Source organism: Mustelus asterias, chromosome 18 (assembly GCF_964213995.1).
Source record: "Mustelus asterias chromosome 18, sMusAst1.hap1.1, whole genome shotgun sequence".
Taxonomy (NCBI): Eukaryota; Metazoa; Chordata; class Chondrichthyes; order Carcharhiniformes; family Triakidae; genus Mustelus; species Mustelus asterias.
This window is the reverse complement of record NC_135818.1, coordinates 22,646,272-22,672,365: the sequence shown is the minus strand read 5'-3', so window position 1 is coordinate 22,672,365 and position 26,094 is coordinate 22,646,272. Positions and strand designations below refer to the sequence as shown.

The 26,094-nt window shown below is 43.7% G+C and overlaps 1 protein-coding gene across 1 annotated transcript in view; it reads left to right on the top strand.

Annotated features, from left to right (window-relative positions):
• The window catches only part of dnajc17 (DnaJ (Hsp40) homolog, subfamily C, member 17), a 178,240-nt gene that overhangs the window by 105,067 nt on the left and 47,079 nt on the right, over positions 1 to 26,094 (top strand). The gene's annotated exons all lie outside the window — the stretch shown is intronic.

Here is a 26,094-nt window from a genome sequence, read left to right as displayed (position 1 = left end):
ACCTATCCAATCGGCCAACTTTCCCTCTATCCCACACCTCCTTACTTTCATCATAAGCCGACCATGGGGGACCTTATCAAACGCCTTATTAAAATCCATGTATATGACATCAACTGCCCTACCTTCATCAACACACTTAGTTACCTCCTCAAAAAATTCTATCAAATTTGTGAGGCACGACTTGCCCTTCATGAATCCGTGCTGACTATCCTGGATTAATCCACATCTTTCTAAATGGTCGTAAATCCCATCCCTAAGGACCTTTTCCATCAACTTACCAACCACCGAAGCAAGATTAACCGGCCTATAATTACCAGGGTCATTTCTATTCCCTTTCTTAAACAGAGGAACAACATTCGCCACTCTCCAGTCCTCTGGCACCATCCCCGTGGACAGTGAGGACCCAAAGATCAAAGCCAAAGGCTCTGCAATCTCATCCCTTGCCTCCCAAAGAATCCTAGGATATATTTAATCAGGCCCAGGGGACTTATCGACCTTCAGTTTATTCAAAACTGCTAGTACATCCTCCCTCCGAACATTTACTTCCTCCAGCCTATTAGCCTGTAACACCTTATCTTCCTCAAAAACATGGCCCCTCTCCTTAGTGAACACTGAACAAAAGTATTCATTCATCACCTCGCCTATCTCTTCTGACTCCATGCACAAGTTCCCACTACTGTCCTTGACCGGCCCTAACCCCACCCTGGTCATTCTTTTATTCCTCACATAAGAGTAAAAAGCCTTGGGGTTTTCCTTGATCCGACTCGCCAAGGACTTCTCATGCCCCCTCCTAGCTCTCCTAAGCCCCTTTTTTTTATCTCATTCCTTGCTAACTTGTAACCCTCAATCGAGCCATCTGAACCTTGTTTCCTCATCACTACATAAGCTCCCCTCTTCCTTTTTACAAGACATTCCACCTCCTTTGTGACCCATGGCCATTTCCTCCCTGCCTGACCGGGACATACCTATCAAGGACACCCAGGATTTGTTCCTTGAAAAAGTTCCACTTTTCATTAGTGCCTTTCCCTGACAGTTTCTGTTCCCATCTTATGCCCCCTAATTCTTGCCTAATTGCATCATAATCACCTCTCCCCCAATTATAAACCTTGCCCTGTCGTACGGCTCTATCCCTCTCCATTGCAATAACGAAAGACACCGAATTGTGGTCACTATCTCCAAAGTGCTCTCCCACAACCAAATCTAACACTTGGTCCGGTTCATTTCCCAGTACCAAATCCAATGTGGCCCCACCTCTTGTCGGCTTATCCACATATTGTGTCAGGAAACCCTCCTGCACACACTGCACAAAAAACTGCCCCATCCGAACTATTCGACATACAAAGGTTCCAATCAATATTTGGAAAGTTAAAGTCCCCCATGACAACTACCCTGTGACCCCCACACCTATCCATAATCTGCTTAGCAATTTCTTCCTCCACATCTCTATTACTATTTGGGGACCTATAGTAAACTCCTAACAATGTGACCGCTCCTTTCCTATTTCTAACTTCAGCCCATATTACCTCAGTATGCAGATCCCCCTCGAAGTGCCTTTCCGCAGCCGTTAAACTATCCTTGATTAACAATGCTACTCCTCCACCTCTTTTACCAGCTTCCCTACACTTACTGAAACATCTATACCCCGAAACATCCAACAGCTATTCCTGTCCTTGTTCTACCCATGTCTCCGTAATGGCCACAACATCGTAGTCCCAAGTACCAATCCACGCCCCAAGTTCATCTACCTTGTTCCGGATGTTCCTTGCATTGAAGTAGACACACTTCAACCCACCTTCCTGTCTACTGGTACCCACGCTTGACCTTGATACCTTCCCCAATACTTCACTACCCTCAACACTGACTTCCGGACTACAACTCCTTTTCCCACCCCCCTGACAAATTAGTTTAAACCCCCCTGAAGAGCCGTAGCAAATTTCCCTCCCAAGATATTGGTGCCCCTCACCGTAAATATTCTGGGAGTTACCAGTATCAGAAACTTAACTAGACCAATCATATAAATTCAAGGTCTACAAGAAAAGACCAAAGGCTGGAAATTCTGATCGAGTAATTGACCTCCTGATTCCCCAAAATCTGTCCACTATTTAAGGGCGGCACGGTGGCACAGTCATTAGCACTGCTGCCTCACAGTACCAGGGACTCTGGTTCAATTCCAGTCTTGGGTGACTGCCTGTGAGGAGTTTGCATGTTCTCCCCGTGTCTGCGTGGGTTTTCTCCGGGTCCTTCGGTTTACTCCCACAGTCTAAAGATGTGCAGATTAGATTGACAGGGACACTAAGGGACAATTTAACATGGCAAAAGATGTGTTTGTTAGGGGGATTAGCGGGGTAAGTATGTGAGGCTATGGGAATAGGGCCTGGGTGAGATGCTCTGTCGAACGTTGGTGCAGACTTGATGGGCTGAATTGCCCACTTCTGCACTGTATTGATTCTATCAGTCAGGAGTCTGAGGGAATACTGTCCACTTGCCTGGATGAATGCATCTTTCTATGGCTGACTAAGTTCCTGTTCCCACTGCTTTTCCTAGTTTTGTCGGTTATGCGGTTATGGTTTTTGATCTACCTTATAGGTTCTGCAAGCACTGAGGTTAAAAACATACATTTATTTGTTCATGGACAGATCTAATTTCTGTGTGGGCTATATTTTGATTATACATACGTGCAGCAAAGTCAAGATAGTGAGGTGAATAACTTCCTCAAAGGAAAAACATTGGTGAAAAGATGAGGTGGATGGAAAAAAACTTAGATATATATAGCAACTGGACATAATGCACAGGACAATCCAACTAATAAATAAACTTTAAATTATAGTTCAGTGTTAGGCAAGGAAGTATGGCAGCCAATTTGTACGCAGCAAAGAACAGTACTGCACTGGAACAGGCCCTTTGGCCCACCAAGTCTGTGCCGACACAGATGCCATTCTAATCTAATATTTTCTTGCCTCTCCATGATCCATATCCCTCTATTCTCTGCCTATTCATGTATCTATCCAGATGCCTCTTGAATGTTGTTATACAATCTGCTTCCACCACCTCATCCAGCAGCGTGTTCCAGGCATTCACCACCCTCTGTGTGGAAAAACTTGCCCCTTACATCTCTTTTAAACTTTTCCCCCTCTCACTTTCAACCTATGTCCCCAAGTAATTGACCCTTCAACTATGGGAAAAAGACTGACTATCCAAGCCTGTCCTAATCTTGTAAACCGCTATCAGGTCCCTCCTCATCCTCCTCCACTCCAATAAAAACAATCCAAGTTTGTTCAACCTTTCTTCATAGTCCATATTCTCCAAACCAGGCAACATCCTTGTAAATCTTTCTGCAACCTTTCCAATGCATCAACATCCTTCCGGTAGTGTGGCAACCAGAATTATACACAATACTCCAAATGCGGCCGACACAGCTGCAACATGATTTTCCAATTCCTATACTCAACGCCCCGACTAATGAAGGCCAGCATGCTTTACGCCGCCTTGACCACCTTGTTGACCTGAGTTGCCACCTGCAAGGAACTATGGATCTGCGCGCCTAGATCCCTGTGAATGCTAATATTTCTAAGGGCTCTAACATTTACTGTATGCTTTCTTTCTGCAGTAGATCTTCCAAATCACATCACCTCACATTTGTCCGGGTTAAATTCCATTTGGCATCTTTTGGCCCAGGTCTCCAGCTGATTTATATCCTGCTGTATCCTCAGACAATCCTCCTCATTATCCGCTCCTCCCCCAATTTTTGTTTCATCTGCAAATTTACGAATCAGACCATCTACATTTTCCTCCAAATCATTTATTTATTTATATATATATATATATATATATATATATATATATATATATATTACATCCAACAGAGGCCCTAGCACTGATTCTTGTGGAACACTGCTTGTCACAGACCTCCACTGCTACTCTCTGCTTTCTATGCCCAAGCCAGTTTTGTAACCATTTTACCAGCTCACCTCAGATCCCATATGACTCCACCTTCTGTATCAGCCTGCCATGTGGAACCTTATCGAAGGCTTTACTAAAGTCCATGTATACAACATCCACATCCATGTCCTGGTCAATTTTTCTTGTCACTTCCTCAAAGAACTCTATCAAATTTGTGAAACACAACCTCCCCTTCACAAAACCATGCTGCCTATCGCTAATAAGCCTATTCTCTTCCAGATCTGAGTACACCCTGTCCCGAAGAATCTTCTCCAATAATTTCCCCACCACTGATGGAAGGCTCACAGGCGTGTAATTTCCCGGATTGTCTCTTCTGCCCTTCAGATGAACAATGTTAGCTGCTCTCCAATCCTCTGGTACCTCGCCCGTGGTTAAAGAGGATACAAAGATTTTGGCCAAGGCCTCAGCAATTTCTTCCCTCGCCTCTCTCAGTACTCAGGGAGAGACTCTATCTGGCTCTGGGGACTTGTCCACCTTAATATTTTTCAAAAGCTTCAATACCTCCTCCATTTTTATCTCAACATATCCTAGAATGACAACATCCTCTTTTCTACACTCACCGTCCATCACCTCCTCCTCCTTTGTGAATACTGATGCAAATACTCGTTAAGGACCTCACCTGCCTCATCTGGCTCCACACACAAATTCCCTCCACTGTCCTGGAGTGGACCTATCCTTTCCTTAGCCACCCTCTTCCTCCTCATATATGCATAAAAGGCCTTGGGATTCTCCTTAATCCTGCCTGCTAAGGACATTTTATGGCCTCTTTTTGCCCTCCTAAGTGCCTGTTTAAGCCCTTTCCTGCTATCTTTGTATTCCTCAAAAACATAATCAGTTTTCAATTTTCTGAAATTTATGTATGTCTCCTTTTTCTCCAAGCTCGCAATCTCTCTTGTCATCCAGGGTTTCCAAATCTTGCCATCTTTATCCTTCATTTTTACAGGGACATACTTGTCCTGAATTGTTAACAACTGACTTTTAAAAGACTTCCACTTTTCGGATGTGGATTTACCTTCAAACAGCCGCCCTCAGTCTACATTCCCTTGCTCCTGCCTAATACTGTCGTAGTTAGCCTCCCTCCAGTTTAGTACTTTCACTCTGGGATTACTACTATCCTTTTCCACAAGTAACTTGTTTCCAAAATGATCCCCCACTGAGACATCAATCACCTGTCCAGACTCGTTTCCCAGAACCAGGTCTAAGATGGCCCCTTCTCGAGTTGGACTATCTACATATTGCCTCAAGAAGCACTCTTGAATACACTGAACAAACTCTGCCTCGTCCAAGCCCTGGCACTAAAGGAATTCCAGTCTATGTTGGGGAAGTTAAAATCGCCCATCACAAACAACCATGTTGTTTTGACATCTTCCTATAATCTGCTGACATATCAGTTCCTCCTCTTCATGCTGGCTGTTGGGAGATCAGTAGTACAATCCCAACAGTGTGATCACACTGCTCCTGTTCCTGAGTTCTATCCATATGGCCTCACTGCATGATCCAACCAAGGCTTCCTACCTCTGTATAGCTGTGACATTCTCCCTAATCAGTAAAGCAACACCCCCATCTCTTTTGTCACCCTCTTTATCTCACCTGAAGCATCTAAATCTTGGAATGCTAAGCTGCCTATCCTGCCCTTCCTTCATCCAAGTCTCCGTAATTGCCACAGCATCATAGTTCCATGTAGTAATCCAAGCTTTAAGTTCATCCGCCTTACCTGTCATACTCCTTGCATTAAAGCAAACACACCTCAGACCATCTGTCCTGTCATATTTTGAACACTCTCCCTGTGTTTTATTTCTCTCAGCCTTACTGGACCCATCCACTGAGTTCTCCATTGTGTCTACTGTGGTCTTTTTTGATTTTTGTCTTTGGTTTCTCTGTCTTCCACTTTTCCCAAGATTCCACATAAAAGTAAATAAGGATGTAATGTGCTCTTGGTTGTTTTGTTTAATGGAGAAATGATTGACCCAGGACATCAGGAGAACCCTCTACTCTTCCTGGAATGTTTAGTGACCACCTGAACAGGTTTCAGGTCCCATCCAATATGCGGCATCTCCAGAAATCCCTCTCTATTACACTGGGTTATCAATCTAGATACCTAGATAATGTGCTCATCCTGCAATGGGACTCGCATACATGCCTTTTTAGCTCGGGGGGGGGGCAGTGAATTGAGCCAATTGAGCAAGAAATATTGGTTTGCTTTTTTTTTGTAAGTAACTTGAGAGTTGTTGAGAAAAGAGTGTTTTGCCCAAAGGCAAAAGCTGAAGTGAAAACTGCATGGATGTTAAACCAACCAGAAGAAAACAGAGGCAGAACACTTCAGCAGAAACAGCTGCATGACCATTAATACCAGTACATGTCTGAGGCATAGATAGAAAATGCCTGCTGATAAGTGTCAACAGCGCTAGGGAGAGTCTTATGTGGATCAACCAGCAAGAAATAAATAATGGAAATGGCAGCTGAGGGCAGAAACAGCAGGGATAAACCATAGTCAGACCTGAGGTGTTGCATTTTGGCAAACTAATATTTATGCTCGGCAGGAATTTTATTCCTCATCCCTCCCCTTCCTCTCTCAATCTGATTAGATTTATGAGTGTACGTGCCAGCTGGAGGATATGCCATGCCCTGTAAGTGGGGCAGGAAAACTCATAATGGGGTGGTGCTGTTGCCAAGTGGACTTCATTGCCAAGTCATTATCATCTGTCTTTCAGCTGCTGGCTAAGAGGAAATTGGCTGTGTTCTGCTAGCTAGGTGCAGAAATTAAAAATGTAGTGCCTCTTGTGTACATAACTCAATGTCACCAACTAACATTAAGCAACAGAAGGGCGAAGGAGAAGGCTTCTCACCTTGTTTCTGTTCCAGCGTAACTGTGTAACTACATTCAGAGCTATCAATTCTTCACTGAGCCTGTTGCATTCATTATCCAAAGCACACATAGGAATTCCTAAATGCCATGATAAAATCTTTAGAAGGTAATTGAGAACTGGAAGTGATTACAGGGTACTAATCTCACTTGGAGTTTCCAGTTACTTTATGAATTGCAAAGAGAGAAACTCCAGCTGTACTATAGTTGTCATGCTAACCCGTCAATGAGACATAGAACATTACAGCGCAGTACAGGCCCTTCAGCCCTCGATGTTGCACCGACCAGTGGAACCAATCTAAAGCCCCTCTAATCTACACTATTCCAATATCATCCATATGTTTATCCAATAACCACTTGAACGCTCTCAACGTTGACGAGTCCACCACTGCTGCAGGCAGGGCATTCCACGCCCTTACTACTCTCTGAGTAAAGAACCTACCTCTAACATCTGTCCTATATCTCTCACCCCTCAATTTAAAGCTATGTCCCCTCGTGCTAGCCAACACCATCCGAGGAAAAAGGCTCTCACTATCCACCCTCTCTAATCCTCTGATCATCTTGTATGCCTCTATTAAGTCACCTCTTAACCTTCTTCTCTCTTACGAAAACAACCTCAAGCCCCTCAGCCTTTCCTCATACGATTTTCCCACCATACCAGGCAACATCCTGGTAAATCTCCTCTGCACCCTTTCCAATGCTTCCACATCCTTCCTATAATGCGGCAACCAGAACTGTATGTAATACTCCAAGTGCGGCCGGACCAGAGTTTTGTACAACTGCAACATGACCTCCTGGCTCCGAAACTCAATCCCTCTACCAATAAAAGCTAACACACCGTACGCCTTCTTAACAACCCTATCAACCTGGGTGCCAACTTTCAGGGATCTATGCACATGGACACCCAGATCCCTCTGTTCATCCACACTACCAAGTATCTTATCATTAGCCCAGTACTCTGTATTCCTGTTACTCCTTCCAAAGTGAATCACCTCACACTTTTCCGCATTAAACTCCATTTGCCACCTCTCAGCCCAGCTCTGCAGCTTATCTATGTCCCTCTGTAACCTGCCACTTCCCTCCGCACTGTCGACAACTCCACCGACTTTAGTGTCATCCGCAAATTTACTAATCCATACTTCCACGCCCTCATCCAAGTCATTAATAAAAATGACAAACAGCAGTGGCCCCAAAACAGATCCTTGCGGTACACCACTAGTAACTGAACTCCAGGATGAATATTTCCCATCAACCACCACCCTTTGTTTTCTTACAGCTTGCCAATTCCTGATCCAAACCACTAAATCACCCTCAATCCCATGTGTCCGTATTTTCTGCAAAAGCTTACCATGGGGAACCTTATCAAACGCTTTGCTGAAATCCATATACACCACATCAACCACTTTACCCTCATCCACCTCTTTGGTCACCTTCTCAAAGAACTCAATAAGGTTTGTGAGGCACGACCTACCCTTCACAAAACCGTGCTGACTATCCCTAATCAAATTATTCCTTTCTAGGTGATTATAAATCCTATCTCTTATAATCCTTTCCAATACTTTGCCCACAACAGAAGTAAGGCTCACCGGTCTATAATTACCAGGGTTGTCCCTACTCCCCTTCTTGAACAAGGGGACAACATTTGCTATCCTCCAGTCTTCTGGCACTGTTCCTGTAGACAATGACGACACAAAGATCAAAGCCAAAGGCTCTGCAATCTCCTCTCTAGCCTCCCAGAGAATCCTAGGATAAATCCCATCCGGCCCAGGGGACTTATCTATTTTTACCCTTTCCAGAATTGCTAACACCTCCTCCTTATGAACATCAATCCCATCCAGTCCAACAGCCTGCATCTCAGTACTCCCCTCGATAACACTGTCCCTCTCCAGTGTGAATACCGACGAAAAATATTCATTTAGTGCCTCTCCTATCTCTTCAGACTCCATGCACAACTTCCCACTACTGTCCTTGACTGGCCCTAATCTTACCCAAATCATTCTTTTACTCCTGACATACCTATAGAAAGCTTTAGGGTTTTCCTTGATCCTACCTGCCAAAGACTTCTCATGTCCCCTCCTGGCTCTTCTTAAGTCTTTCTTTAGGTCCTTCCTGACGAACTTGTAACTCTCAAGTGCCCTAACTGAGCCTTCACGTCTCATCTTAACATAAGTCTCATTGTTCCACAGGAGCAGGCTGAGGGTAAAGGAGTGTGTTTCTGCATTTGATTTATTTATTTATTTTTCAGTTAAATTTGTGTTTAAAAATCAGAGGGTTTTTTTTCCAAAACAGGAAGTAGGCCCAGGAGAAGTCTGGGAAGGTTTTTGGAGGGTTTAAAAGCAGGCCGCACTTTGGAGCGGGCAGTGGAGTGAGTGGGAAGCACAGTGAGAGGTGACGGGCTTTGGCTCATCGGGCTTCACCGTAAACAGGCAGAGGTGGGGTAGGTTTAGACAGTTTTTCCTGTGTCATTGGAAGAAAGGGAATTATGAGTGTGAGGCCAGTTTGTTGTTCTCAGTGTCGGATGTGGGAGGACCTGGAGTCAGCTAGCCTCCCGGACGTCCATATCTGTGCCAGGTGCGTCGAGCTGCAGCTCCTAAGGAACCGCGTTGAGGAACTGGAACTGCAGCTCAATGACCTTCGTCTGGTTAGGGAGAATGAGGAGGTGATAGATAGGAGTTACAGGCAGGTGGTCACACCGGGGCCACGGGAGACAGACAAGTGGGTCACAGTTAGAAAGGGGAAGGGGAAAGGTCAGGTACTAGAGAGTACCCCAGTGGCTGTACCCCTTAAAAATAAGTACTCCTGTTTAAGTACTGTTGGGGGGAGCAGCCTACCTGGGGGAAGCAACAGTGGCCGTGCCTCCGGCGCAGAGTCTGGCCCGGCAGCTCAGAAGGGTAGGGAAAGGGAGGATGAGCAAACTGACCACAGCACCAAGGTACAGGGAGCCATCCAAGTGGGGGGAGAAACAAAAAATGTAGTAGAAATTGGGGATAGTACACTTTTGGATGCTGTTGGGGGGGACGACTTAGCAGGGGTAAGCCATGGTGTACAGGTCACTGGCTCAGAGTCTGTCCTTGTGGCTCAGAAGGGAAGGGGGGAGAGGAGTAGAGGATTAGTCATTGGGGACTCCATAGTTAAAGGGACGGATAGGAGATTCTGCGGGAACGAGAGAGACTCACGGTTGGTGTGTTGCCTCCCAGGAGCCAGAGTTCACGATGTCTCAGATCGTGTTTTCGAAATCCTTAAGGGGGAGGGGGACCAGCCACAAGTTGTGGTTCACATAGGCACTCAAGACATAGGTAGGCAAAGGAATGGGGATGTAAGGCAGAAATTCAGGGAGTTAGAGTGGAAGCTTAGGGCTAGAACAAACAAAGTTGTTATCTCTGGTTTGTTACCCGTGCCACGTGATAGTGAGGAGAGGAATAGGGAGAGAGAGCAGTTGAACACGTGGCTACAGGGATGGTGCAGGAGGGAGGGATTCAGATACCTGGACAATTGGGGCTCTTTCTGGGGTAAGTGGGACCTCTACAAACAGGATGGTCTGCACTTGAACCAGAGGGGTACCAATATCTTGGGGGGGAAATTTGCTAATGCTCTTTGGGTGGGTTTAAACTAATTCAGCAGGGGCGTGGGTACCTGAATTGTAGCTCCGGTGTACAGGAGGTTGAGAGTAGTGAGGTCATGGATGAGGTTTCAGAGTTGCAGGAGTGTACTGGCAGGCAGGAAGGCGGTTTGAAGTGTGAATACTTCAACGCCAGGAGCATCCGGAATAAGGTGGGTGAGCTTGCAGCATGGGTTGGTACCTGGGATTTCGATGTTGTGGCCATCTCGGAGACATGGATGGAGCAGGGACAGGAATGGTTGTTGCAGGTTCCGGGGTTTAGATGTTTCAATAAGTGCAGGGAAGGTGGTAAAAGAGGGCGAGGTGTGGCATTGTTAGTCAAGGACAATATTACGGTGGCAGAAAGGACATTTGATGAGGACCCATCTACTGAGGTAGTTTGGGCTGAGGTTAGAAACAGGAAAGGAGAGGTCACCCTGTTGGGAGTTTTTTATAGACCTCCGAAAAGTTCCAGAGATGTAGAGGAAAAGATTGCAAAGATGATTCTGGATGGGAGCGAAAGTAACAGGGTAGTTGTACTGGGGGACTTTAACTTTACAAATATTGACTGGAAAAGCTATAGTTCGAGTACTTTAGAGGGGTCGGTTTTTGTCCAATGTGTGCAGGAAGAGCATAGTGAGCTATTCCATTATACTTTGCCCTCTATCATTTTTTCATAATACATACATTGAGGTGTTTTGTATTTTCTCAGCTAGTCTGTTCATGTGATTGATCCACGGAGATGGCCACCTTGATGGATGTGGTATAAACACTGCAGATTTATGACCTGGTTTAATGAGCTGACAATTCAGACATGGTACAGTTAGCATAACCCCACCTCGAACAATCTGGATAATTTACAATAAAATGTTTAGTTTCTGAATGGTTTAGTTTGCAAAGGTACTGAGTGACTGAAACATACAGATCAGTAGTAGTTCCTACGTTTTATCTGTGGTGGTTGACTGATTGCAACTGGTTTGGCAATTATGGAATTATAATTAACCTCAGCAACTTGGGATAGAGAGGAGAAAATCATCTTGGGTTCATCCTTATGGGTGGATGATGACAAAGATGTAATCAGGTTTAAGTGTGTTGTTTCCAATATGTCAAATAGCCAGCCAGAAAAGTTTTAAAAGTTTACAATTTATTTATTAGTATCACAAGTAGGCTCACATTAACACTGCAATGAAGTTACTGTGAAAATCCCCTTCTCCCCTCAGTTTAGTACACTGAGGGAGAATTTAGCATGGCCAATGCACCTAACCAGCAGGTCTTTCAGACTGTGGGAGGAAACCGGAGCACCCGGAGGAAACCCACGCAGACACTGAGAGAGAGTGCAGACTCCACACAGACAGTGAGTCAAGCCGGGAATCGAACCTGGGTCCCTGGCACTGTGAGGCAGTAGTGCTAACTACTGTGCCACCATGCCAAACTCTACCCATGTTTATATAAATCCATGCTGCACCTTAAATTAACGTTCTTTTAGAATAACTGAGGCTAACAGTGTTCTTCATATAGAGTAAATTGAACAGTAACTTCTGGAGTGTGCACATGTGATGTTAGATGCAGAAATCAGCAGGTTGCTGTCTATCCAGAGGCTGCACTGTATCAGTGTCTCACCAAAAGACTGCATTAAAATCCATGTAAGGGTGTGAAGTTGCAGGACTTAGTTATTCATTAAACATGCCAAAAATATTTGGGCTTATAAATTCAGGTGTAAGTGAATTGTTAATAGTGTAATACATCATTAATAGTGTAATACATCATAATACTGTCAACCTTAGTGGCACCTCACCTATTAGCTACTGCGTATTGATCCCTTGGATCTTTGCCTATTCGTATTTGCCCTCTGGGCTAAGGTTTGAAGGATTGCCATCGCCAGTTTATCTGTCCTTCTCTCTCCTCACCTATTAACCACAGTCACTCTATACTTGGTGATCCAGCCAAAATCAGCAAGGCATTGGACTGGTGAACATACAATTGCAAATCTCAGCCATGGCAGTGCTTGGTGATTCCCTGGAGTACAGTGGCCCTCCCTGGGTCAGGTGGCAGATTACCATCTCAGCCAATAAGTGTTGGTTCTGAACTTCCATCATAAGGTGTATCACCTTGAAATCACCTTGAGCACAGAGACCTGCTCAGCTGTGCCCAGCCAAAAGGAAGACTGTCGCAAGCTGGCCATTAGTTGAGAGGGTTGGCTTATAGAACATAGAAAAACTACAGCACAAACAGGCCCTTCGGCCCACAAGTTGTGCCGAACACATCCCTACCTTCTAGACCTACCTATAACCCTCTGTCCTATTAAGCTCCATGTACTCATCCAGGAGTCTCTTAAAAGACACTATTGAGTTCGCCTCCACCACCACTGACGGCAGCCGATTCCACTCGCCCACCACCCTCTGTGTGAAAAACTTACCCCTAACATCTCCCCTGTACCTACTCCCCAGCACCTTAAACCTGTGTCCTCTCATAGCAGACATTTCCACCCTGGGAAAAAGCCTCAGAGAGTCCACCCGATCTATGCCTCTCAACATCTTATACACCTCTATTAGGTCTCCTCTCATCCTTCGTCTCTCCAAGGAAAAAAGACCGAGCTCCCTCAGCCTATCCTCATAAGGCATGCCACTCAATCCAGGCAACATCCTTGTAAATCTCCTCTGCACCCTTTCAATCTTTTCCACATCCCTCCTGTAATGAGGCGACCGGAACTGAGTGGGGTCTGACGAGGGTCTTATATAGCTGCATCATTATCCCCAGACTCCTAAACTCAATCCCTCGATTGATTAAGGCCAGCACACCATACGCCTTCTTAACCACCTCCTCCACCTGCGGGGCCGATTTTAGAGTCCTATGGACCCGGACCCCAAGGTCCTTCTGATCCTCTTATGAGGACACATTGAGTAGATTGGGACTATATTCACTGGAATTTAAAAGAATGAGGGGGGAATCTTATAGAAACATATAAAATTATGAAGGGAATAGATAAGATAGAAGCAGGGAGGTTGTTTCAACTGGTGGGTGAAACTAAAGCTATGGGGCATAGCCTCAAAATAAGGGGGAGAAGATTTGAGGAGGAACTTCACCCAAATGGTTGTGAATTTGTGGAATTCCTTGCCTAGTGAAGTAGTTGCGGCTACCTCGTTGAATGTTTTTAAGGCAAGGATAGATAAATTTTTGAAAAATAAAGAAATTAAGGCTTATGATGAGCAGACGGGTAAGTGGAGCTCAGTCCACGAAAAGATCAGCCATGATCTTGTTGAATGGCTGATCCAAGATGGCCTACTCCTGATCCTAGTTCTTATGTTCTTAAACCACCGATCAACAAAGCTTTTGCTGGATGACTCGTGCCTGTGATGAAAGTGTCACAATTGGCTGCATTGCCATCGAATGCCATTACACAATCATACCTACAGTAATGCTAAATAAAGATAACTGCAGCTATAATTTAAATGTAAATTAAAAGTTCAGAAATACTTCCACATAAAAGAAAGCATCAGAAAACCATAACATTATGCCCATTTTCTTTCTACTTCCTTGAAGGCACTCGGGTCCTTGATGAGTTAAAGTTTCAAAGGCACTGGTCACTATCCAATACTCCACACCCATGTCCATTCTTGCTTTGTGAATAAAGGTAGTGAATAAGAGCTAACTATTTGACTGTGGGGAAGCATCTGTACTTTACAGCAGGTATGAGCAGCAAGGAGCAAGAGCCCTGGCTAGTTTTCTTCTCTTTAAGCCTGGGCAAAGTAATAATTGTAGTGCCAACTACTGCCCAAATTGGGTTTCAGTAACTGTGCAGGACCTATCAACAGACTCTACCTGCAATCCTCTAAAAAGAAAGAATTTGCATTTCTGCAGAGCTAGAGTATGTCCCAAAACTCTCTCAACCAATGGAGAACTTTTGAATTGTGGTCAGTGTTGTTAACGTAGGCAAATGGGGCGGTCAATTCACATGCAGCAAGTTCCCAAAAAGAGCAATGAAATAAATGATCTGATTATCTGGTTTAGATATTCCCCATTGGTACTGTCAGCCTGGATTCTATGCTGAAGTTTCAGGAGTGAGGCTTATACCCATGACCTTTTGACACGAGAGGCAAGTGTGCTACCCATAGAGTCAAGGCTAACACTAGTCTATTAATACACTGACTTTACCAGCTCGGTCACCATGGGAGTTTGAATCTGCTGTTTAGTGCACAACTTAATGAGTGCCATGAACCTACTGTGAGCTGTTGGCTGGAGATACCAGTACAATTTTTATTCTATTATTCTGTGAAGTGCTTGGTGTTTTTTATGTATCTTTGAGCTGAAGTGCTCAGTGTACTATTAAATGGTCTGTAACGCAGCAACTCACCAGCTGGAGAACAAATGTTGTGTCTTTATTCCTAGAAAAAATATTCTACGCATTCATACAATTGGAACCTGATGTCAGGGGCTCCTGTGGTAAACGCAGTGCAGTTGAGCTGTGCAGACCTCAGGTCCCCTTCCTGATCGACTGGGGTGCCAGTACAGAGCCCCGAATACATTTACTTGAATACCAGTCCCTGCACTTCACCAATCATTTATTTTGTGAAGTACTTTGAGGGACCTACGGTAGAGAAACAGCACAAACCATGTTCTTCCATATGCAGTGGCAAGGTCTACAAAACATGACATAAGCTACAAGATGAAGACATGTAAAATCGCCGGCACCAACACACCCTTCCCTGATGAGCTCAATGCAGCCTATGCCCATTTTGAGCAAGAGGTCAGCGAGAGCACAACCTCCACCCGGAAGCCTTGGATGAACCTGTATCTGATGTCACCATTGCATATGTCAGAGCAGCCTTTTCAAAGGTCAACCCATGGAAATGACTGGCCCGGATGAGGTACCCGGACGAACACTCAGATCCTGCTTGGACCAGCTGGCGGGGATATCTACAGTTCGCTAGATATGTTCAAGAGGGAGCTGGATATGGCTCTTGTGGCTAAAGGGCTCAAAGGGTATGAAGAGAAAGCAGGAATGGGATACTGAATGTACATGATCAACCATGATCAAATTGAGTGGTGGTGCTGGCTCGAAGGGTCAAATGGCCTACTCCTGCATTTACTTTCTATATCTCAATGTCAGTCTTTACTTTGCTATTGATGTCAAATTATTTATTTCATTGTCCTCGGAGCATGTTTAAACACAAACTCATTAGGTGAGCTACCTGTTGTACACTCTGGGGTTATTCTATAAGAGAACAAAAACAAATCAAGCCTGTGTCAAAGAGCAGCATAAAAATGATGCCTGACTTGTCACCTAGCATACATCTGCAAGGTCTCTTTATAATCTGCACACTTCTTTCTCTAACACCATTCGATGCTGGATGGGGGATTTGTGGCATTAGAATGTGTTTGACTGCATTCTTATTCAGAAATGTGTCAAACACTGACAATGTAACTGGGCTGTTATCGGACACCCTTGGCAGCCCATAAATTGTAAACCAACTTCTCAAAATCTCAGTAGTTTTGGCATTTGTGGTTTTGAGCTTAGACTCAACATTTATCCACTTGACCAAAACAAAGCAATCATTTTCCTTCCACTTCAAAGAAATCAACATGTACTCATTCCCAAGCTTTTTGTTTCTGTTTGACCTTGGAATGAAAGAAACCTTGATTGGATCATTTCTCATTCTGAGACACGCTTCACAACTTGTCACCAACTCCTCAATATCCCCATATTTGGGTACCAAAAATAGCTTCTTGCTCCGACTTTCATCCAGAATATCCCTGTGTGCTCATGAAGTTTTCTAATAATCTCTCTCTAAACCTTGGTGGAATAATGGCCATGATTCTGCTGAATAAAAACTAATATCTGCTGCCAGTGGGGAAACCAAAGTGTTTCCTGCTGATATTAGCAACATCTGTCAGGTGGAATTAAGCCACCTTAGTATGTAAGAATATGCAGAACTTAAAATACGATGCAGTGACTGGAAGATTTGGGCCATCGACTCTTAAACCCAATAGGAGATAGTCTGGATCTACACTCAGTTAATTTCTATGTGTGCAATACCCCCTCCAATTTCTCATAGTCACACACTTCAGGCCAGCCGTTCATAATATTGAGAACTTTTATTGAGCACCACATCCTTGTGAGTTTCTTCAATAAGGTTATATAAAGTAACTCAAGGCAATGCATTCGCTAGAAATAAATCGGTCTTCACATGACACCTTGAAAGAACATCTACATTCTCATAATCTGCTGACTTGGAATATTTAATATTGTACCAATGGCTAACTTTATCATTTAATCTTCTTTACTTAAAGACCACTTTCTGCTCTCTTAGCACTTCCTCAAAGTCAGACGTACTCTTACTGAACTCTACTGTAAATACCTCGGCCCAGTTTAACTGTATAAAGCTAATTCCCTCCCATTGGGAAGATTTTGCGCTCTCCTACCACGACCAATGGCAATTAATGGGATACGTCATCATATTCCACTCTAACATTAATTTCACCTAACACTAGAATACTGTTATTGGAACTAATCAGTTTCACACCAGTTTTGCATAAGAAAATATGACTAGAGGGCTTCTTTTATTCTCCTTCCAAGAATACACACTGCTTCATCTTATCAATGATGAAAGTAAGATAAGACTATCCCATATCCATTTTTACTGTGGATGCTGAAATTATATCCTTAGCCCTTTAACTCTCATTATTTATATGCTGTTTTTCCTGCTCTCTGTGTAACTCTTGACATTCCTGCTCAATAGCATCAACTTCTGTTTCCTCGTTTATCATTTACACATTTGAGGATTGCCAGACTCCTGAACTATCTTTCAACCGGCCATGACTTTGATCTTGTCCATGGCTGCAACCTGGAACTTTCCCATGGCCTGGAACATTACTGTTTCCGCTACTCCTGCATTCCATCCGCATGTGACTTACTTTCCCGCAGAAAAAGCACTTTGACTGGAAATGGGGGTATTTAAATAATTGGTGGCTAACCTGACAGTGGCAGCATTTAAATTTCTGACTCTGAGACTGAACTTGGCTGTCAAAACCTGTCTCTTGCTGAAATCCGATGGACCTCTCCTGCTGGCTTAGAATAAAAACTCCCTTGCAACAATCTCTTTCTGCCATTTCCAGGACTGTGGCCTCATTGTCGACCTTGTTTCATTTCACCATACTTTCTTTGCTCCAAAGCTTGCCCTGGATTTATTTTTGTTTACCCACTGTTTCTTTATTTCAAGAACATAGTCTGCAACAGTCTCACTTGGCTGTTGTTTCCTTTCATAGAATACAGCTCTCAGTGCAATTTCATCCCTGGTTGTGCCATGAGTCCAAAATCTTATTAATTTGAGAATAGTTCCTATTACTGAGGTCTCATGCAACTTTGGTTCGACACCACCTCAAAACTATCTTGCCCCATGGGGAGGAAAACATTTACTCAATCCTAATCTCCTATTTTATTTACTTTCAGCCAAATGTCTAACCTTCATTCATAATTACCAGTCCAGTTTGAGGGTTAATTGTTCCCAAATGTGCCTTCAGTGCCATTTTTTCAATTACAGACTGTGCTGACGTATTGTGTATCTGAATGCAATGTGCACACATGGTACAATCTTTTGAACAGCTCAAACCTTCACAAAGTCAAATTTAGGATTTCCAAAAGTGTCTTAATGTTCTTCAACCTTAATTTCTCAAGTGAAGTGTAAAATTCCACCCCAGCCTCCTAGTGCAATACACAACAGGAAGTGACTAAGACTTAACACATGCTCAGCTGCAGGCAGCCTTAATTGAACTAACTGTATTTACACTTCACCAAAAAAGAGGGCAGCAGTGAGGACAAACTGACTATTATGTTTGGGTCTAATTATGGACTGTAAAAAGACCATGAGGTAAGTCGGTATAATTCAAACAAGGAACGGTTTATTGAACTTCTTAACAGTAGCACAGTCAGTCCAAGACTGGCTCCCACAAGATCACCCCGGGTCACCTGAGCTGCTCTCATAAAGGGGCATACACCCCAACTACACACACACTATCAAAATGCTCAAGCCCTGCAATACACTATTCATAGGAACAGCTAAGCGAGTGGCATTGTATTCATCCCATCAGTGGAAGGTAGAAAGAACTGATGTTACTGTCTATTACAATTAATTGTAATCTAATCATAGGAATTTGTCTCCCAGCAGCAGGCACACAGTATTCCAGTTAACAATGTGATAAAAGTACTACAGATCTCTTTATGGTACCTCCACTTTAACATTTTCTTTTCTGAGAATTCAAAACAGTGGAGTTTCTTTCCTCGCAAAGTTCTTCATTCTTGCTGAGATCAGACATTTGCAATTCAAATTTAGCATCACTAATCCCTTAATCTTGACTCTTTTGGTTTACTTCATTTTCTTGCTTTCACTCTTGATGGAGTGTTGTGTTTGACCGTTCGTCTAGGTTCCTCCACTGGAAACGGTACAATGATAGCAGTCACTAATTTCTGCTCGACACATTTAATAAACTGGGAGCTGGAACAGTAGTGATCAAAATTATTCTTTTGGTGAGGGCAGTGGTGTCATGGGGTATTATAATTAATTTAGTGAGCATTTATCAAAAGTCATGCTGGCTATTTTCCAATATCATTAGGATTATCCAATAGGCTATGGTTGTCATGGATGATTCCTCGGCGCTCGGACACAATGCTGTGAAAATTGACATGGCACTGATTAATCACAAAGTCATCTATGCTCAGCTGATGGGTCAGTAACTGTGCTGTTGAGAATAGAAGTTACTCGTTTACCATTCATTCCAGGCATCATTATTCTGACTCCATCACCTTTCCCAACTGCTCAGGTTAGGCAAGCTATTTCTCAGATAAATACGCTCTCTGATTTCAGAGTATTGTTCAAGCATTGTGGGTAAGTGTAACATTTCAATCCTTTCATTAGCTGAAGACAGCAATTTCCTATAGTAAAATAGCCTTGCTACTTGTGACAAACTAATTTGTTACTCTTACTAAAGGGAGGCAATGCATAATTATCATAGAATCCCTACAGTGCAGAAGGAGGCCATCGGCCCATCGAGCCAGCACCGAAACGATCCCACCCAGGCCCTATCCCTGTAACCCCACATATTTACGTGCTAATCCCCTGACACTAAGGGCAATTTCGTATGGCCAATCAACCTAACCCGCACATCTTTGGACTGTGGGAGGAAACCCACACAGACACGGGGAGAATGTCCAAACCCCACAATCACCTGAGGCCAGTATTGAACCTGAGCCCCTGGCATTGTGAGGTAGTGGCACAGCTAACCACTGTGCCACCATGCTGCCCATATTATATTTATGAAATTTGTTTCGGCATTTTTTTCCCCCAAGTGCTCTTAAATCAAAGATGGATCATAAAAGCAGTGTAAAAAATCTCTATTTTATGTCACTTGACATTTTTCCACTACAGGCCAATCTTTAATTGTTGAGAAATGGGGATGACACAAGGACAAAATGTCACAATAGCACTAAGATTGGAAACAACAGCAGAGAAAGTGAAGTGTAATGTAGTGGGCAGAGAAGTGAAGAAAGAAACACCAAAGGGGATGTAGTGCAGGTGAAAGGAGGTGGAGTCAGGAAGATCACTGAAAAATAGAAAGGAATAGCATCAGAGAATGGGGCAGAGTCGGGAGAGAGAATCTTGTGTGCAAAGGTGACAGACTTGGGGCCAGTGTAAAGAGAGAATAGTACAGCAGAAAAGGTACTCAGAAAAGGTACTTTTGCTGATGGTTGGCAAGATCAATGTGTGTAGGGCAGCTTCTGCTTCAAGTGCCGCAAAAGATGAGGTTATCAGGGTTTCTTTATGTTGTTAGTGAAAAGAAAGTAGATGAAGAATAAAACAAAGAATTCCCTTCTTTCTATTCTTGGAACTGTGACAGTTGCAAAGTGTAGAATTAAAATACAAGGAGGAAAATTACAACCTTCAGGAAAAGTCTGATCAGAACCTGGGAGTGCTGCTCATCATGTAAATGTAGTGTTGACCTAGGTCATCAGACTAGCCATCCCAATTTTAAAAATTTTTTAGTATTACACACAGTAGATATTTTTCTCAAATATTCGAGCATAAAATCGTTATAGACTTGTGTTATGAATCTGTTATTTTAACACTTTAAACTTGAAGTTTTAACAAGTTTATTTGATTCATCAGTTGCACATAGTATTAATATGAATGTTTAGCATATTAATTACGTTCTAATTTTCAAGTGAGCTTTTATAAAGGACACAATAAACTAAAATGATCATGGGAGATAAGTGGCTGACATTTTTGAAATGTTCATGTCCTGTTTTGTTGGCAATGGCAGCATCCTCCCATCCACAAGAATGATGGACCTGTACCAAAGCCATTGATGATGGAATAGTTTCATATGATGCACTTTTGCTGATGGTTGGCAAGATCAATGTGTGTAGGGCAGCTTCTGCCTCAAGTGCCGCAAAAGGTGAGGTCTTGTTGTTGGCACCTGTTGTCAAGCTGCCATAGCCACTGATCATTATGGTGGCACGCACCAGCCCACAGGTAATGGTGCTATTTTCCTCTGTTGTTGGCTACTTCGCCATTACAAAATATCCTTGGGCAAGCGTCCATTTTCCATTCTGTGAATGCACCCAAATTATCGAAGTGGCCTCTGCTTACTTGGTGCTTGCCTTTGAGAAGATTGTCACATTTCTGATTTTGTTCTTCCATGAGATACCAAGAAAACACCACAGACGTTGAAGACGAAACTTGTTGAGTTTTCCTTCTTAATGGTTGTAAGTGATTCATGCTTCAGAGCCGTAGAATAAGGTGCTGAGAAATGCAGGCCTTATAAACCAAGGAGTGGGTCAGGAGGTTGGCTAATGACTAGGGAGAGGGGCTTGGGTGGGTTTGGGGGGGGGGGGGGCGGATAATCTGACTGGGTTGATGGGTGGGGGGTCAGATTGGGGACTGGTTGGAGATGTGGGGATTTTAAGACAAGTTGTTAATCATTGAATTACACAAGTGATTAAACCGTGTAAACAGGTAAGTATCTGGGTAAGTAACTTGCATGTAGCTCAACTCCATAGCAATTGGTGTAGGAGACATTCTTAGAGGATCTCAGGCAGCTCAAATCAACAGGTAATTACTGTGCCCATTCGCATCAGGACTTCCTAAAATGCAACAGTGGCAAACACCTCAACATTCACTGCTGCTGACAATGGAAGATCTGGCCCCATGTTCCATTCCCACAGTTTCTTGACCACAGTTTTCTTGACAGTTATAATGAGGGAGAACACATTACAGACATGGAGAGACAATCCGTGAGTATTTGTAGCTGAGTTTCTGTGTCCTGGTACACAATGGTTGGAACAAGAAGCACTGATGGAGGATTGAGCACTCTGCTGTAGTGACAATTTATTTACCACTAGAGGTCCTCTGTGTGCTATGGAAGTCATGATGTGGAGATGCCGGCGTTGGACGGGGTAAACACAGTAAGAAGTCTCACAACACCAGGTTAAAGTCCAACAGGTTTATTTGGTAGCAAAAGCCACTAGCTTTCGGAGCGCTCGCTGCTCCTTCGTCAGGTGAGTGGGAGTTCTGTTCACAAACAGGGCATATAAAGACACAAACTCAATTTACAAAATAATGGTTGGAATGCGAGTCATTACAGGTAATCAAGTCTTAAAGATACAGACAATGTGAGTGGAGAGAGCGTTAAGCACAAGTTAAAGAGATGTGTATTGTCTCCAGACAGGACCTGTTGGACTTTAACCTGGTGTTGTGAGACTTCTTACTGTGTTTACCCCAGTCCAATGCTGACATCTCCACATCATGACTGCTATGGAAGCGTCAGAGCTCCTCCACAGGGCTCACAGCAGGTGCTGCGTGGTGTAGTTCATATAAAACTGTAACCAAGCATGTAATCTCAAATAATGGCCAGGATTCTCCCAGCCTGCTGCACTGCTCAAATAGCTCAGCGGGGGCCTCTAGCGGGACTCTCAACTGTGGTCCAGCCGAGAGTCTCCCAGGCCCTTTTTTTTCCACGTAATCAGCCCCGTGCTGGAAATCGGCGTGGGGCTGATTACCATATGGAAATCGCTATTTCCATACGATTAGTGAGTTCAAGACTGTAATCTCCGGGTCAGCTAGCGTCTCCCCACCCGCACAGCCAGGAGAGATTCCCACCAGCAGGGATTACAACTAGCCCCATAAACAGGGACTATGCGTGATGACCCCACTGGTGGGGACAGAGGCCATTGAGGCAGGAGGTTTGGGGTTTGCCCCGGGGCTGGGGGCTGACCATGCTGAGCTGGCGATTGGGGTTGGCCCGTTGGGGTGGGGGGGGGGGGGGGGTCGGGTAGGCCGGTGCTCAGTAGTGGGGAGGGAGGAGGCAGATTGGCTGATGCGCAGTGACCCGCTCAGCACTATGCTGCCGGCCTCTCTAGTGGATGAGTTTCCACACCCCCCCCCCCCCACTCTTCATTTGCTACCAAATAAACCTGTTGGACTTTAACCTGGTGTTGTGAGACTTCTTACTGCACTTAGTTAATGCCAGGTGTATAATCCTTTTGAATGCTTAGAATAGTTCAGTAGTTACTTTCATCATTGTGTAAACCATGCCATTTCACAGCAAGTTAAGTAAACATACTCTGTCACTTTGTTTAATTTACTTGTACTAATGTGCTATGGGAAAAAATTACACCATACCTTTGTGTCATCACTTATATTCTGCACTAATCTCAAATTGTGCTACCACTGGCAGCACCAGATCTATGAACAAGAACTTCACCTTTATGATCTGTAACTGAGACTGTTGTCTTCAGAAAAATCAAGTTGGAAGGGCTGAATCAATAAGTAAGCCACTGATTGTTTTTCACATTCTGAGTGGGATTAGTGTAAAGCTTTCACACTGCACTGTGCTACAATCTCTGCAACAGCATTTTAAGCCCTTATCATAGAATCCATACAGGGTAGAAGGACGCCATTCAGCCTATCAAGTCTGCACCAACCCTCTGACGGAACATCCTACCCAGGCCCTATACCCGTAACCCCACGTATTTACCCCACTAATTGCCCTAACCCACATATCCTTGGACACGAAGGGGCAATTTAGCATGGTCAATCCACCCAACGTGCAAACTCCATACAGCCACCCAAGGCCGGAACTGAACCCAGGTCCCTGGCACTGAGACAGCAGTGCTAACCATTATGCCACATTTGAACTGAGTTGTTGAGTAGTGGACCCACCTGTAGGTAAATAGATGGCATAAGTTAATTGTCGGCACTCGAGTTCCTTTCTGAAAATAGTGGCTTTTTATTATGAATATCCTCACCCCACAAGTTAGCTCATTGTAAGAAGAGAAAGATCCCAGACATAACCTCTGGAAAATTATTTTTGTCACAATGACAACACAATATGGTTCAGCACTGTTCACAACTGTAACATACTGTGGTTATTGCTCACCTTATTGAGTGGCAGCTCCCGTTAATCTAGCCACAAGCATAAAAAATAACTAAACTTTAAGTTACACACACAGTGCGGTTCTGTCTATGAAAGTAATTATCTAATCGTAACTTCATGGAGATTAGTATAGTGTCTAAAGACAGATAGTGCCTTATAAATGAGTGCAGCCCAAAGTTCTTTTCATCAAAGTGATGGCCTAACATTAAAACGTGACTTGTACACTATTTCAAACAGAAGAGGAATAAATATTTCACATATTACAATAAGGTTTGTTCCAGGAGCCCAGAAGAAGCTGATATTGCCATGCAGTCTGTCTCGTTGTTAATCTACCCTAACCTTTAACACACCAAATGTACGAGGTAGAAAAAGCTGGTTGTGCTGTCCTATTTGTCTTTTTGAATAATTGAAGGGGGCTGTGGTTTGGAAGAGAGTGTCACCCACTCCTTTTGGAATGTGTGCCTATGCAACAAAGGCCTGGGAAGAAATGGAAGTGGTTTTTGTTGATGTTCATCCTGAGTAGTTCCACAATGCAGGACTCTGTACCCTATAGGCTGTTCCCAGATATAAACACTTGAGGTAAACATCAGCTACGGCTGGAGGACCATCTGGGGAGACGGTGGCGCAGCGGTATTTTCACTGGACAAGTAACCCAGAGATGTTAGGTAATGCTCCGGGAATTCAGGTTCGAATCCCACCATGGCAGATGATGAAATTTAAATTCAGTTAAAAAGAAATCTGGGCTTAAAAGTCTGATGATGACCATGAAACCCTTGTCAATTGTTGTTAAAAACTCATCTGTTCACTAATGCCCTTTAGCGAAAGAAATCTGCCATTCTGGCTTACATGTGACTCCAGATCCACAGCAATATGGTTGACTCTTAAATGCCATCTGAATTGCCCCCAAACTGAAGTAGCCTACCTAGCAAGCTATTCAGTTCAAGGGCAATCAAGAATGAGCAATAAACGCTGGTCCAGCCAGTGGTGTCCAGATCCCTTGAATAAATAAGAAAAAAACCGTGAAAGACACACTTTCACCTGCCCTAAACCTGTTGGTCTTCCAGTGCAAAAAATCTTCAATGATCGTGTTACAGGCTGGCACATTCCAAGGTCCAGGCTACATGCTAAGGCTTGGGGCAACTGCTGTAAATTCACAATGGGGAAAGATCACTGTTTAAGTCCCTTCAGCCATAGCACACCAAAGGGCTGGACACTGAATATCCCCTTCGGGTTGAATGTTTGACATGGAATCAACGTTGTGAATATTAACTGTCACAAAATATAGTGAGTAATCTGCAATGTTAGAAGTTGTAGCATCAACTTTGGTCATGTGATGTGCTTCAGTAATTTTTACAAGTAAAGTACTTTTTGGAATGGAAAAATAGGTAGGAAGGTAAGTAACAAGAAGGACACCGAATCTACAAAGAGATATAGTTAGGTTAAGTGAGTGAGCGGAGTAGAAAGTAGAATATATTTTAACGGGAGAGAGTTTGCAAAATGCTGTGTCATGAATGAGTCGTGCATCCTTGTACATGAATCACAAGAAGTTAGCATGCAACAAAAAAATTGGGTGGCATGGACAAGTTGGGCTGTAAACCTTAATGACTATGTACAGCAAACAATTAGGAAGGCCAATGGAACTTTGTCCTTTTATTGCATGGGGTATGGAGTATAAAAGTAAGGAAGTTTTGCTATAACTGCAGAGGACACTTGCGAGACAGCACCTCGAGTATTGTGTACAGTTTTGCTCTCCTTATTTAAGGAGGAACAGAGCATTGGAAGGCAATTCAACAAAGGTTCACTGGACTGATTCCAGAGATGACGAGGTTACCTTATGAGGTTGGATTGAGCACGTTGGAACTATACACATTGGAGTTTAGAAGAATGAGAGATGATCTTATGAAACTTAAGATTCTGAGGGAACTTGAAAGGGTAATTGCTGAGAGGATGATGCACCTCGTGAGGCAATCTCGGACTATGGAGCACAGTTTAAGAAAAGGGTTATCCATTTAAGATGGAGATGAGGAGAAATTTCTTCTGAGGGTCATTAGCATTTGGAATTCTGTTCCCAGAAAGCCATGGAGGCTGGGGCCATTGAATATACTTAAGGCTAGGATTTGTGACCTGTAAGGGAGTCAAGGATCAGACAGGAAAGTTGAGTTAAGGACACAATCAGATCAGCCATGATCCTATTGAATGACAAAACAGGCTTGAAATATTGAAAGGCCTGCTCCTCCTATTTCATAGA